Raw genomic sequence first — 7,445 nt, forward strand, 5'->3', positions numbered from 1 at the left:
GGGGAATAGAAGCAGACGGTCACTTCTGTGTGCCCGGGCTGGGGATCAAACCCGGGATGTTAGCTAACATTCCACATATGTTTGTTGAGTGTTTACTGTCACCAAACACAAAGGATAACACACCGAGCTGTAAGGGAGACAGAAACACATCCCTGGTCTCCTGTAACTTATGTTTTGGTTGGAGCAAAGCTGATAATACATAAAGAGATGAATGCACAGTAAATGAATAAATAAGAACAAATCAGAATGTGATCAATACCATGCAGGACATCAAAAATGGTGATGTGGGCCCTGGCCGGTTGGCTCAGTGGTAGAGCGTCAGCCTGGCATGCGGAAGTCCCGGGTTCGATTCCTGGCCAGGGCACACAGGAGAAGCACACATCTGCTTTTCCACCCTCCCCCTCTCCTTCCTCTCTGTCTCTCTCTTCCCCTCCTGCAGCCGAGGCTCCATTGGAGCAAAGATGGCCCGGGAGCTGGGGATGGCTCCTTGGCCTCTGCCCCAGGCGCTAGAGTGGCTCTGGTCGCAACAGAGCGATGCCCCAGAGGGGCAGAGCATTGCCCCCTGGTGGGCAGAGCTTGGCCCCGTGGTGGGCGTGCCGGGTGGATCCCGGTCGGGCGCATGCGGGAGTCTGTCTGTCTCTCCCCGTTTCCAGCTTCAGAAAAATACAAAAAAAAAAAAAAATGGTGATGTGATAGCGACTGGGAAGATGCTTTTCACTGGACGAGGAAGGAGGGTATCTCCCAGGAAGGGACGCTCAGGCTGGACTCAACATGAAAGTCCAGAAGGAGGCAGCGCTGAGAAGATGGGGTGAGGGTATTACTGGCAGAGGCCACAGTTTGTACAAGGGCCTAAGTGAAGAGGTGAGAGAGTGGTCAGAGCCTAGAAATCTTTTGTTCCAGAGTCAAGAACTTGAATTCTATTCCGATGGTGGTTGATAAGAAGTCCCTGGAAAATTGAAAATAGTAGTGTCGTGGTTAGGTGTGTTTCACCAGGATCAGTCTGGACCTCGAGGGAGAATGGGTTTTACATGAGAGTGATCCTGTGGTTCAGTGTGTGTCTGACCAGGAGCAAGCACTGGGGTTCTCAGTAAAGAGTGGATCGTATGAGGAAAGGCGTGGAAGCAAGCACCCCATTCAGGAAGCTACTGCAACAGTCCAGGCAAGAGGACAGCTGGAGATAGTCTGGAAAAGAGTGATGATCATGGAGACAGCCAGAAACGGACTCAAGACAGGTTCTAGAAGCAGAGTCTACAGTTCTTGTGATGTGGAGATGAATAAGAAGAAAAGGAAAGGACCGATTGGAGCAAAGCTACCCAGGGCACTGAGGATGGCTCCATGGCCTCCTCCTCAGGCACTGAGGAAGCTCGGAATTGAGCAACGCCCCAGATGGGCAGAGCATTGCCCCCTAGTGGGCTTTCCAGGTGGATGTTGGTCAGGGCACATGTAAGAGTCTGTCTCTGCCTCCACCCCTCTCACTAAAATAAATAAATAAATAAATAAATAAATAAATAAGCCCTGGCCGGTTGGCTCAGCGGTAGAGTGTCGGCCTAGCGTGCAGAGGACCCGGGTTCGATTCCCAGCCAGGGCACACAGGAGAAGCGCACATTTGCTTCTCCACCCCTCCGCCACGCTTTCCTCTCTCTCTCTCTTCCCCTCCCGCAGCCAAGGCTCCATTGGAGCAAAGATGGCCCGGGCGCTGGGGATGGCTCTGTGGCCTCTGCCTCAGGCGCTAGAGTGGCTCTGGTCGCAACATGGCGACGCCCAGGATGGGCAGAGCATCGCCCCCTGGTGGGCAGAGCGTCGCCCCTGGTGGGCGTGCCGGGTGGATCCCGGTCGGGCGCATGCGGGAGTCTGTCTGACTGTCTCTCCCTGTTTCCAGCTTCAGAAAAAAGAAAAAAAAAGAAAAAATAAATAAATAAATAAATAAAATGATCTCCTGGGTGAGATATGTTAATCATTTTACAATACACAAAATATGATATAATGATATACTGCTCACAAACATTAGGGGATATTTCAAAATGAATATGCAGCTATAAAGAAGCATTTGATTTTTTTTAATTAAACAAGAACAACAGAAAAGGAAACTACAAATCAAAGAATTTGATGATGCAAATGAGATGACAAACCGACTTTTGCAAAAGGCTGAAAGTACTGGATTATCTGCACGTTCCCTGATCCCTTAATTTTTGTGAGCAGTGTATGATACGGCAAAGAGTAAGTACAGTTGAACTAATAATCTAAACTGGGACTTCATTAACTTGTTTCCACGAGATTAAATGTGAGTAAACTTTTTTTAATACCAGGTCACCTACAGTGATAACTGAATTTACTGAGAGTTCACTATGTACCAGACTGTTTTCAATGTTATCTTTCTGTAATTCTGTGAGGCAAATTCCATAATCAGCTTCATTTCACAGAGGAAGGACCCGAAGTAACCTCCCTGTCACAGAGCTTCAAGGGGAAAGCAGGCCTTGAACATAGGCAGTCTAGCTCCCAAATCCAGGCTCTGAAATCATGCTAGAAAACCAGGGCCTTCTGGACAAGATAATCTCTACGACGTCCTGCTTCAATGGAAAGAGTAACAACTTCATACTCCTGGCATCCCTTGATAAAATTCTATCAATATACAGCTCAAAGAAAACAAAACCTAAGCCCTAGATGTTTGAAAGCTGATATAAGAAAAAATAATTGGATTGTTTATTTTATGGATTGTTTTAACTTGCCTTATCGAATAAAACCCTGTTCATTTACACTTCACTAATCTCATGTAGTTAACCAACTAAAATATATGTCATTAATATTAAAAAGTATTACTTCTTTAAATAACTATTTAGAGTCTTTTTTATTCGTAAGTTGGCAAAATCTAGGTTATTTCTAAGAATCTTTACTTTCTGGTTTTAGTAAGTAAATTGATTATGTTCCCAAATATCTTATACTTATATGTAATATAGAACAATCAGGGTTTATGAAGTACAGTTTCAATAAACTTAGCTTTATGACTTGTTAATACCTATTTATATCTTAGCCTAAAATACTTTCTTTGAGAGTACTAAACTCCATCTTTCTCAAATTTATTTTTTTAGGCCAGCCTATGTTTTTCACTATGTTTTTCCATTATCTCAAATAAATGAGGTTTTATGGACTACATATAAAAATAATAAGGAACACCAGCTTTCAAAATTATGTTCTTTTTAATTCTGAGGGACTATTTAGAGAGACATAAAGTGAAGATAATAGATTTATAGTATGTGACTCAGGGAGTGGTCCTTCCCAAGTTGATGGAAGAAGCCAGCAAATGCCCACAATCTCCTAAGAATTTTAATGCAGGCATTTTAAACACCGCCAGACCTTTGCCACTCATTTTTAGGAGAGAAATCTCTGTGCTGGAAAAATAGAAAATGGTCAATAGATTTTGTTAAGGCTGAGATTTAATTTTTTATTTTAATGAGAATTATAGGTCAGAGAACTCACTAAAACTTGACACAGGACAAACAGTGATAATTTTAGAGAGGAAGCAGGGTAGCTTATTTTAGGATAATAATGAAAGCTAATATTCTTGGAGAACTTACTATAAACAGTCCCCATGTTGAGAACCTGACCGGAATCACTGCCTCTACCATTCCCAACACCCTGTGAGGTGTGCCCTAGAGATATCCCAGCACAGGAGAAATGCGTACTCCAGGTCACACAGTTCGGAAAGACACCAACACTGGAACCCAGCTCACTCTCTTGATCGCTGTGCTCTCAGGTGAGCTGTTGCCTGAGGTGTGCCTAGAGAGCAAGATGGTCAGTTGATCTTTCTTCCCATCCCTACAGCAGCAGCAGGCCCTGTGGGCTATTTACAGTGACTTGGAGGAGAGGCGGTGTATTGGAGCAGCCAAGGTTCAGGTGACTCAAATACCTGCCTAGGATCACAGCGCTACCAGCAAAAGGCCTATGACTTGTACCGGACTTGTCGTAGGGCAAAATCCATGTTCTTCCTGCCACATCACAGTCCCTTATTCCAACATTGAATGGGTCACCTACTTTGTGGTTTGAGATGATGTTCATAGGGGTGAACAATTTGTGCCTCCCTCAAAATCCCCTGTTGTCACTTCCTTGGCTATCATTTATCATATGCCTCTCCCACCTGGCATCGTGCTGTTGTGTTCTGCAGCCGGCTTCGAAAATACTAGCTATGCTTGTTAGACTTATTTAAAACTAAGAATAAAACGATCTTGGGAACAATGCAAGAAAAGAATGGCAAATGATATTCAAGCTGCATGCTGACCTCAAAAGACTAGTAGTAGCTGCCTGGAGAGCCAGGTTGAGGCAATATGCAGGCTCTGCAGGAACAGACCCACAGGGAGCAGGGATGTCCGGCTTGGTTAAGAGAAGGAAGTGCCACACTTCTGAGCCAGGGGAGTGTCCAAGGAGTAATCTGCATAAAGGTTACTGTGTGGTTTCGCATCCTCTACTGAGCTTTTCAGGTGTGTTTTTGTTAACTCCTTTGTTCTGAGAGTATAGTGGTTAAGGAGGCTAGATAAATATCTTCTGGATAACTAAGATGTTCATAATGGTATTTTTCTTCTCTCTAACTCTCTTTTACTTGGCCTGTAAAACTGTGGTTTAGGCAGTACCACTCAGAGCACCCAGAGGCTTCATCTAAATCATTGAGATCACAAGAGACTTAAAGGGCACAAATTTCTGCTACAGATTAGATAACCACAAATGAGAAAGTAAAGTAACAAAGAAACAAATGATTTACAGTTGACATAAAATGCTTTCTCAGAAATATGCACGTGTGAAGACTTAAGTACCCATGATATCTGACACCCCGTGGACTACTGCTATCCACTCTGGACTTGACCTCTGCATCACTCTTTCCACTGTCCACAAGAGCTGATGATATTCCGTGGCCTGCTTTGCTGCTACTTCTGTCTTTGTTACCATCACTTCTGCATATGTGCAATCTCCTTTGCTTGCCTTTCTCTTCCCTCTGCCTTTCTTATTTCTTACCTCGTTGCATTGCTGTCTTGTCTTCTGTCCTGTCTACATCCAAACACTGACGTTTTACAGATACCACCATTAAGCCAAAAGATTCCTTCTCTTTTGTTGGAGAACTAATCAATCACAGCACATTTGCTTTGGCAACTGATGACAGAACTTACTGGGTTCTGACTTAAAAACTGCTGATTCCGAGGGGCTCCATCTGCTAGCCGGTGCTAACGAGGGTGGCAGAGGGCAGTGACAGTGACCTAGCACTGCTCCAGATTTTGTTCACGTCTCAGTGTTTTCCACAATAAAACACTGGGTGGAAAACTTACCCTTGAGCTAAGTTTTGAGGGAGGAGTTGGGGGAACAGTGTCCCCCCCTCATCAGAGAGGAAAGTGATGGACAGATAGCTCCTGCCAATGCCGGGGTGCCACACTTACCCAGGGGACACACGGCAGAGGTGTACCAGGAGAACAGGTACTGGCAGTCCGCAGTCTCATGGCTGAACTCGGGGATCCCGTCCTTTACCAAGGGGTCGCAGCAAAAGAAGATAGTGGAAGAGATGGTTTTTGTCTTATCTTTCCACATTTAGAGGACGAGGAAAACACCACATCTAGATCATCTGTCAAAAAGGCAGGCGTGCACATAACCACAGCGACGCTACCGTCCACATTTCAATGACAGGCCGAGCTTATCTTTCCAGAGTCTCTAAGAAATTTGCCCAGACTTCAAATCATGCATAAGGGTCCCTCATCAAATGTCCACATATGGCCTGACCGGGCGGTGGCACAGTGGATAGAGCGTCGGACTGGGATGCAGAAGACCCAGGTTCGAGACCCCAAGGTCACCAGCTTGAACGTGGGCTCATCTGTTTTGAGCAAAAACTCACAAGCTTGAGCCCAAGGTTGCTGGCTCGAGCAAGGGGTTACTCGGTCTGCTGAAGGACCTCGGTCAAGGCACATATGGGAAAGCAATCAATGACCAAGTAAGGTGTTGTAACACTCAACGAAAAACTAATCATAGATGCCTCTCATCTCTCCATTTCTGTCTGTCTGTCCCTGTCTATTCCTCTCTCTGACTCTGTCTCTGAAAAAAAAAAAAGTCCACATGTGTTCTTCTCCACAAGTACCGAGCACATACTATGGGGCCCCTGCCATAAGTCAGTGTGCAACACAGACTTGAACTTTGCCCTAACAGAGGTCTGGCCTTTGACCTCAGCTAACAGTATGATCTGGAGTGGTTGCTGGCCACACGTTATCAGCCTGCCTGGAGCAGACCAAACAACCAAGCAACCAACCAACCACCAGCCAGCCAACCAATCAACCAATCAATTAACAAATCAGCCAGCCAACCAACCAATCAACAAACCGGGCGGCAATCAACAAACTATGCGGCCAATCAACCAACCAACCAAACCTACATGGTAGAGACCCAATAAAAGCCCTGGCCATCGAGAGGCAGCCAGTCCCCCTGGTTGGCAATGCACAGCACACGCTGTCACTTGCTGGGGATATAACACCCCCCGACTGCACAGGGAGGGATCACAGAGCACCGTCCCGCCCGCCCCCGCCCTCCACGTGACTTCCCTTGGCCAATATCCCCTCTGTGACTGTGACACATTCTTAGAATCCTTCTGGCGAATTATCAAACCTGAGGTGATGGGTGCTCAGCACTGCGGAGATACCGAGTGCCACTGAGCTGAACACCGAAGAAACGGTTAAAATGGTAAACTTGGGTATATATTTTTTGCCCTATTTTTTTTAAAGCAGTCGGGACGGTGTAGACCGGCCTGGAAGAACTTACGCCTGGAGACTTCCTCCCACTCTGCCTTTCCTAAGGAACCCGGCGCCAAAGGGTCGCCATCACCTTCCTACTTCCCGGCCCTACTTTCTTATTCTCTTTTGCCAACACATTACACGTACGCCCCTCACTGTCCGCCCATGGGCTGGTGCCAAACTGAGCCTCTCCGTTCCTGTGAACTGCGAGCCCTGAACCAGCTCTCAGACCTGTTCTTCTGCCAGGCTCCTCGGCCAACCCGCTGGCAAGAATGGACAGGCAGGACGGTGCCTGGAAAACTCGGAGAGAAAGCTCAGAGCTACAGATAACCACACAGTTCCGTGTTGTCACATACCAGCAACAACAGCACTGGCTTCAACTTCAGAAAGCACAGACACAAAAGCCCTACGACGAGCTCCCTGCCTCCTCACGTCTCCATCTCATGCTGACCTGAGCAGAAGTCAGGGCAACCCGATGCCCCCTCCCACACAGACTTGTTCACCTCTGTTCGGGAATACACCAGGCGCTACCGGTCCCAGAAAGACCCCAGGGCAACCCCGTCCGGGATGGGCACCGCCTACCAGGCTGCCCCGGGAACAGACGAGATGGATCCTGGTGATGTAGGTGGTCTGCACACCGTCGCTGGTGGTGCACGCCGAACCATTCAGGTACTCTAACAGAAGGGTGCCGCT

The sequence above is a fragment of the Saccopteryx bilineata genome, chromosome 12 (genome assembly GCF_036850765.1).
Source record: "Saccopteryx bilineata isolate mSacBil1 chromosome 12, mSacBil1_pri_phased_curated, whole genome shotgun sequence".
NCBI lineage: Eukaryota > Metazoa > Chordata > Mammalia > Chiroptera > Emballonuridae > Saccopteryx > Saccopteryx bilineata.